The sequence below is a fragment of the Monodelphis domestica genome, chromosome 2 (assembly GCF_027887165.1).
Source record: "Monodelphis domestica isolate mMonDom1 chromosome 2, mMonDom1.pri, whole genome shotgun sequence".
NCBI classification, from domain to species: Eukaryota; Metazoa; Chordata; class Mammalia; order Didelphimorphia; family Didelphidae; genus Monodelphis; species Monodelphis domestica.
This window is the reverse complement of record NC_077228.1, coordinates 339065626-339074846: the sequence shown is the minus strand read 5'-3', so window position 1 is coordinate 339074846 and position 9221 is coordinate 339065626.

Here is a 9221-nt window from a genome sequence, read left to right as displayed (position 1 = left end):
GTTCTGTCCTCCAACAAATCCTAATTTTGACAAATGCTTTTTATTTGAAATTTTCAAATTCTTTTAGGTCTTTAATACTGAACACATGAATTCAGCCTCCTGCTGAGGCAAAACTAATTTCTTCCCTAATTAGAGTTGCCAGGATCCTTGGATAAAAAAAAAAGGAATATTTGTAGGAAATATTTTATAAGTTTTCAGCTTTATATTGTATCAGTGCCATATTTTTGTTCCATCAACCATTTATTTTCTGTTTTAGTGAGGGGTGGGAAGAAGGAAAGAAGGAAGGAAGGAAGGAAGGAAGGAAGGAAGGAAGGAAGGAAGGAAGGAAGGAAGGAAGGAAGGAAGGAAGGAAGGAAAGTTTTAAGTGCCTACTATGTTCAAGGCACTGTGCTAGATGCTTTACAAGTATTTCATTATCCTCATTTGATTAGGAAGTACTAGTGATGGATAAAATAAATGAGTACCTGTAATGAAATAAGGCACGTATGGATTTTTTTATAATACACCTTTGTGAATTTTAGATTTACTCCACCCTGCTTAGTCTAACAAAACAGGAATGTCTACACCCCTACTTAAGGATTAAGTATTGAGAAAGATGGCCTATGACAGAAATGTGTTAGCAAATGACAAATCAGAAACAAGTGACAGGTTCCTGGGCTGTTCTAAGTCAAGCTTAAGCTAACATTGGTACATGTGAAATGCAGGAAAGTGATATAAAAATGGTTTATATATTTCACGTCATTTCCTCTCTTGGCCTTTTTTCAAGGAGAGGTGGCTCTGGTGGCAGCATGCGGAGCGTCTTGGCACCTTGGTGTGGTGGCAACTATTGTCCAGGTTTGGCGGTGAGAATCCTTGATACACTACTGGAGGAAGCTTAGTAACCTAGTTCAGGTGAGGCGTCTTCTCTGAGCTCTCTTGGAGTTTAGGCTGATTCTTTTCTCCTTTACCTTCCAAAACACTATCCTCTTAGGAAAGCCTCTAATCTTCTGAAGAGACCTTGTAGGGGAGGTCTTTGAACTCCCCCTGGCATAGGCCAGGCAGGAGAAATCCTATACCCTTTCCCTCTCTCTTCTCCTTAAATTCCTTCCCTCTATATTAATTAGACCACCATAAAATCTCCAAACTGACTTAGGTATTTTATTTGGGATATTCTCTGGCAACCAATTAAATTTAGATTAAGTCACAACCCTAAAATTTCCCCTTACACCTTCTCTAGTCAGGGACCACTGAGTCTGGCCAGGGATAGGGTATTGATTAGGTAAAACTCAGCCAGCAGATGGGGCAGTTGTATTTTCTATACAAAATACACTTGTTAGCAGGTGCCAGGTGGATGAAGGGACAAGCTAGGAGCAGATGGGGCTGGTTTGAAGGTTAATTCAGTCCAATAGAGGTCACTTGGCACATGGTCAGTTGAGAAAGGAGAGGCATCCAATACTGATGATTTTCATCCAGGGTAGGTGGGGCAGAAAACAGAGCGAGGCGAAGAGCAGGTGGCAGTATATCAAGAAGGTAGATTGAGATTCATACTGTGAGGAAACAATGAGATGAAATGAGCAGGAACCAAAGTGGAGCAGATCATGGAGTAGGACTATGAGTGGGCAGTCAGTACAAAAGATCATCATAGATGAAGCTCAATGGATATCTTCTACATGAAGCCTTTCCTGATCTCCACAATTGTTAGTGCCATTCCTCCCATTCTACCTTGCATTTTACTAATTTGTATACATTTGTATTTATTAACTTTATGCTGTATGCATTTTTATACATACTTGCTATCTCTCCCATTAGAATGTAAGCTTTTTGTGGGTAATGATGGTCTCATTCTTTGTGCTTGTGTTCCAAGCACCTAACATAGTGCCTATACATATTTGTTGATTGATTGATAGACATTCCAAAGCTAGTCATGATAGGACAGAAGCTTGACTGGAATAAAAGATGATAACCTAACAATTAGCCTCCAAGTGTAGGCATTAAGCCAGCGAGCATTTATGAGCATATTTCTGCCTTGAAGAACCACCAGGGATAGCACATCAGAGAAGCAGACAGCCCTAGGTAAGCATCAACTTGCCACAAGCCTAGTGCTTATTATTGAGTATTTCTTTCTTTAGGGAATGAGCTCACCCAGTATAATTCAGATAGTCAGTCAGAGGCTAAATCTGAAAAAGAACTTCATTATTACTATTCCTTCAAAAATGGCACATACTCTTTGGACTCTGAGGCAACCCTATCCTTAACCCTAAGCCAAAATATACATGCTTGAATGCCCCCCTTTCCCCCTTTTAGCAAACCAACAAGCATTTATTAAGCAGCTATGGTATCATATGGTAAGCACTGGGTTAGGGATATAATTTTTTTCAAAGGACAATCCCTGTCCTCAAACTGAGAAGATACCATATGTCCATAGATAAATAAATTCAAGATATTTACAAAATAAATATGGTCAGTCTTTGTCATTTGTGCTGAAAGAGGCCCAAAATGACATCACTGGGTGATGTCTTTTGACTCATGTATAAACTGGATTTAAGTGAAGCAGAGGTGCAGAGTCATTGGAGTTCAGTGGCAAGACAAAAGTCAAGACGACTGGTGATGGACCAGGATGCAGTGGATGATGACCTTGGCTTCCTTGATGTCTAACCAAGCTCGAAGCATTCCATGGCACCTGTTTCCTCCACTTTCATGGCCACTGGAACAAATTGTTCTAAATTTCCCCTTCTTTCAGAAGGTTTCACATGCCTTCCCATTTACTCCATCTTACTCACACTCAACACACACACACACACACACACACACACACTCAGTGATGGGTTTGAAACTTGTTCATTCTCCTCAACTTTATTAGGCTGTCTGCTGAGACAGTTTTATTTGGGTGTGACCTCTGCACATGCTACAGCTTCTTAGAGTGGGAGGTGAGAGTTGTTTGGCAGGTGTTAATGGTGGTAGGGGAGGACTGAGGACTGAGGGGGAGACTAACAATTGAAAGAATCAGGAAAGACCACTTGAGGGAAGTGGCCCTTGAGAGGATCTCTGTAGGGAATTTCATAGTCCTAAGAGTCAGATAGAGAAGAAGAGAGAGCATTCTAGATGTGAGATATGAGTTGTGCAAAGGTACAGAAATGGAGACAATGCTATGTATAGGGACACAGCTAGAGCACAAACTATGTGAGGTAGAATTGCATATAACCAAGGTGAAAAGATTGACTGCATTTAGATTGTAAAGGAATTTAAATGCCAAATAGAAGAGCTGGTATTTTATCCTAAGGCAGTGGTGGGGGAATATGGGTAAGGATGGTGGGGGGAGAGGAGAGCCCCTTAAGTTCTTCAGTGAGGAATGAATGTCATGTTCAAGTTGATGCTTTCAGAATATCAATTTGGCAGCTCTGTATGTTTGTGTATGTGTGTGTGTTTGAGAGGGACTGGAAAGAGAAAATAGATTTAGCAAGATCAATCAGGAAGCTTTGCAATAATCTAAGGTAGGGGTGATAGAAATATTGATTAGGGTGGCTGTGGTGCGAGAGAGAACTAGTAGATTGACATGAAAGATGATGAAGAGACTCAAGTCCATAAGACTTTATAATTGATTGGATATGGACAGTGGTGTGTTTAACAACCAGCTCCTCAAGGGAAAAAATGGATTCCTGACTCACTGTTTTTTTGTAAATCCTTACCTTCCATCTTGGAATCAATACTATGTATTGATTCTAAGGTAGAAGAGTGATAAGGGCTAGGCAATGGGTGTTAACTGATGACCAGGATCAAACAGCTACAAAGTATCTGAGGCCAGATTTGGACCCAGGAGCTCCCATCTCCAGGCCTGGCTTGCAGTCCACTGAGCTAACTAGCTGCCCCTCTGACTCACTTCTAAATTTCATCTATATTACTAGCATTTTCTCCATCACTTTCCCAAGCCTAGACAATTAACAAAACAATAAATCAAGCCCTGGTTTGTAATGTTTGAAGATTTCTAAAGTGTAAATGCTCACACTGAAAATTTAAAAATTGTTCTTGAAAGCCAATTTGAGATAGTTCCAGCATATGATTGGTTATGGGGGGAGAGAGAGAGAGTAAAACACAGAAGATTCCAAGATTGGACTTCTAGACCCCAAAATAAAGACACTTAAGGAGAGTAACCCAGATTCCAATATGGTCAGTAAGTCTAGACTCAACCTTCTCTCTTTACCCAGAGTTATATTATTATTATTGTATTTATTGTTATAGTTAATTAGTTATAATTATTATAATAAATAGTTATAATTTTAAATATGTATGTTATTAGTTATAATTATATTATCATAATGCAATAAAATTTTATATCATCTATTACAATTTATTATTGTAGCTCATTAGTTGTAATATTTCTGATTACCTCCAATAATTTATTATTTATATATTACATATATGTAGTCATTTGCATATTGTCTTCCTTATTAGAGTATTTTTAGAGAATTTTTTTTAAATCGGAATTTTTCTCATTAGAACTCTTTGAAGGTAAGGACTGTTTTTGCCTTTCTATATCTGCCACTTAACATAATGCCTGACAAATCATAAGCTCTTCATAAATGTTTACTGATGACTTATGATGCTCATTGTTACCATGTATTCTGGTCATTACCATGTAAAAACTAGACTGGTTCAAGATTCACTAGTTTGTTTCCCATTATTTGGGAAACTCTATTAAATAGTCTAATGAAAATGTTGGCAGCTAGATAGCACAGTAATTAAAGCATTTGGCCTGGAGTCAGAAAGATCTGAGTTCAAATATGACCTCAGATACCTACTGGCTGTGTGACCCTGAACAAGTCATTTAATCTGCCTCAGTTTCCTCAACTATAAAATAAGGATACTCTGAGGACTAAGTGAAATAATATTTGTAAAAGCACTTAGCACAGTACCTGACATATGATAGTTGCATTTCCTCTTCCTATTTCCCCTACTCCACTGCCCCACAGCCTCAATCCAACCCAACTGTTTCCTATAGTTCTAGTACTGTGGGAAGATTCAAGGAAAATTTTTTTAGCATTTCTTAAACTACTATCTTTTCTATCTATGTAAGGACCCATGCTCCCAACCAGAGTCTAAGGAAAGATGGATATCCTGTGGACAAATGGAATAGTTGGTCCCCAAGGTCTAGTTTCAAATTAACAAGAAGTTGCAGAGTTCCTCTCATCATCTTAAAAGAATTCTCTGAATTTACAAGGTCAGGGTTCCAAATATTCCATTCATAACTGGAAAATAGATTGATATAAGGGTATATTTTAAATGTATTTTTCCCCAGGCCAAAATCCAAAGTCTTTATTATCTTGATATGTAATGTTATATGAAAATAGACTCCAAGGTGTTTAAATATCTGCTATTTATCAATTGGATCATTAAGTATAGCCCAGGGAAAGTTACTGGATTTTCCTTCTCCAAAATCCAAAGCTATCACTTTAGATTTTGAGTAATAATGAAATATTTTTTCTTTGTATTAGCTATCATCTGGACAGTGATATTTTGAAACCTATTCAAAGAAAAGACAGGAAAACTAAATCATCAAAATACATTGAGATTTTTGCAAGAGTCAAAGGGTGAGATGGCAGGCTGGAAATCTGGGACAGATAGTTTTTAACATCATATCATTAAGCTTTCATCACCAAAAGTGCAGACCATTAGGGTAAATGAAGAAAATGAGACTAAGAAATACCTTTACCTTTTAAAACCACTTGTGGGGGGCAGGTGGGGGGCTCAGTGGATTAAGAGCCAGGCCCAGAGATGGGAAGTCCTGGGTTCAAATATGGCCTCAGACACTTCCCAGCTGTGTGAACTTGGGCTAGCCACTTAACCCCCATTGCCTAGCCCTTACCACTCTTCTGCCTTAGAACCAATACACAGTATTGATTTTAAGACGGAAGGTAAGGTTTAAAAAAAACATTTGTAAGTTGTTTCTATCATAGTTATATGGAAGAGAAGGAAACAAGCATTTATTAAGCCCCTACTATGTAGTTACTAGGCACTATGCTAAGCATTTTAAAAATATTAGCTTATTTTTGTGACAAAAATGAGAAATGACAAACAAGATGAGTTCAGAAAAACTTGGAAATATTTCTATGAAATGATGCAACTGATGATTAAGTGAGCAGAAAAACAATGTACCCAGAGCCAAAAGTATTAGATGATGATCAACTGTGAAAAAATAAACCATTATCAACAAAGCAAGTTTTCAAGATAGCCATAAGGGCTCAAGATGAAAAATGATATCCACAGCCAAAGAGAGAACTGTTAGAGTCTGATTACAGATCCAAACATGCCATCTTCCACTTAATTTCATTTATCAATTTTTAAATTTTATGTGTGATATGTCTCCTTTCACAACTAAAGCAATATGGAAATATGTATTTCATGAAAGCACTGCTATAATCTTTATCAGGCTATTTACCACTTGGGGAGGGGAGAGGGAAGAGAGAAAGGGGGAAAAATCTGAATCCTAAAATGTCAGAAATGTAATAAGGTATGTAACTGAAAAAAATTTAAATGATCCTATTTGAGATAATATTGTGTTAAGAACTCTATGAAGGCATTGCTTTGTACAGTAAAATTATCATAGCATGCTTTAATGAAATGAAGGGAGCTCATTCCTTCAAGTTGGTAAAATTTAGAAGTGTTTTAGAGTAGTTTTGGTTAAAAATGGCAAACTTGACTGAAAATGTCATTGCAACTCATAAAATGTATGTGACACCAAATGCTATTTTCTATCTGTAATTACTAAGAAACTGATCCTGCAAAAAATGAGCAAAGATTTTCTAACTTTTGCTTCTACAACTTGAGCTTCTTTTTTAAGTGAAAAAAATCAACTCAGTGGAAATTTAGGTGCTTTCTACAGTGTTAGTATTTCAAAATAAGAAGCTTCTAGCATTAGAATTCTCTCCAGTAAACCTAGGATATCTCCTTTTGTGAGAAACTAGAAACAAACACAACAAATCACTATTGCTATTTATAGTAAAGAACTGGAAATGAAGAAGGTGCCCATCAATTGGGGAATGGCTAGCCATTTTATGGCATGTGAATATAATGGAGTATTGTTGTTTTTGTTCAGTTGCTTTAGTCATATCTGTCTCTTTGTGACCCCATTTGGAGTTTTCTTAACAATGCTACAAAAGTGGTTTACCATTTCCTTCTCTAGCTTATTTTACAAATAGGAAATTGAGGCAAACAGGGTTAATTAACTTGCCTACGGTCACACAGATAGTGTCTAAGATCAGATTTTAACTCAGAAAGTATTCCTGATTCTAGGTTTGGTTCTCTATGCCCACAATGGATTATTATTACCCTGTAAAGGAATTCTCAGCTTCAGAGAAACTTGGAAAATCTCATATGAACTGATGCAGAGTGAAGTGAAGAGAGAACAATTTATACAGTAACAACAACATGAAGACATTCAAACACTCAATAATTCTGTCAACACAATGACCAAACATGGTTCCAGAGGCCCAATTATGAAATATGCAATGCAACCTCTTAACAGAGAAATAACTGGTTCAGGTATAGAAGATAATATACATGTTTCAGACATATGTAAGATTTTTTTTCTTGACTATACATATTGATTACAAACATTTTGTTTTTCTTTTTTTTTCTATTGGTGTGTAGTTTAGACAGTGAAAAAGAAAGGGAGAGTTAACAAAAATGTAAATAAAGATAGAGGCTCATTAAAGCATTTTTAAATGCCCAAAAGGGAAATAAAGAGATGTCACAAGGAATCACAAACAACCTTGAAAATTATATGTTGAATTTATCAGTACTTAAAAAGAAAAACATATTCCACATAGCTGAGATTTGTGGTTTTGTGTACCTTGCCCTTTTTTTTCTGTTCTACTGTGCTCATTTTATTTTTTGTTTAAATTCAGAATAAATTTTTTAAAAGCACTATTGTTGGAGTCTATTTTCATTACTTTAGAAATGGAGGGAATAAATATGAAGTATTATGTAATCTAAAAACCCTTGTCACTGGTGATGTAGAAACCCTGAAGCTATGGGTCAACAATATTTTTCTATGATACCTCTCTCTGATGTCTCAGGCATCAGGATAACATCAAAGATTTATGGGTAATGGAGATTGACTAAAGTAGGATGAATATAACAGCAAGGAAGGAGGGGTTTTTTTGGACAGAAGGATAGTTGGGAGTTTATTGACAAATATAAATGATAGAATAGAATTTAAATATTTTGCTACACTTTGGTTTATGTTTTATATCTGTACTTTAGACTGACAACTTTGAATTCATAAATATGAAATCTAACCATATTGCTGTAACAATTTAATTATAATTTTAATTTTTGGTTAGGTACTACTGGCATTTCTTACCTTGGATTGCTGCCTCTATTATTATTTTTTTTTAATTTTAAACATTAATTTATTTGGTCATTTCCAAACTTTATTCACTGGAAACAAAGATCATTTTCTTTTCCTCCCTGCCCCCCCTTCCCACCACCTTTCCCTCTCCCATAGCCGATGCACAATTCCACTGGTTATCACATGTGTTCTTGACTTGAACCCATTTCCCTGTTGTTGGTATTTGCATTAGAGTGTTCATTTAGAGTCTCTCCTCAGTCATATCCCCTCCACCCCTATAGTCAAGCAGTTGCTTTTCATTGGTGTTTTTACTCCCACAGTTTAAAATCCTCTGCTTGTGGATAGTATTTTTTAGATCCCTGCAGATTGTTCAGGGACATTGCATTGCCACTAATGGAGAAGTCCATCACCTTCGATTGTACCACAATGTATCAGTCTCTGTGTACAATGTTTTCCTGGTTCTGCTCCTCTCGCTCTGCATCACTTCCTGGAGGTTGTTCCAGTCTCCATGGAATTCCTCTACTTTATTATTCCTTTTAGCACAATAGTATTCCATCACCAACATATACCACAATTTGTTCAGCCATTCCCCAATTGACGGGCATCCCCTCGTTTTTCAATTTTTGGCCACCACAAAGGGTGCAGCTATGAATATTCTTGTACAAGTCTTTTTCCTTATTATCTCTTTGAGGTACAAACCCAGCAGTGCTATAGCTGGATCAAAGGGCAGACAGTCTTTTATCACCCTTTGGGCATAGTTCCAAATTGCCCTCCAGAATTGCTGGATCAATTCACAACTCCACCAGCAATGAATTAGTGTCCCCACTTTGCCACATCCCCTCCAGCATTCATTACTTTCCTTTGCTGTCATGTTAGCCAATCTGCTAGGTGTGAG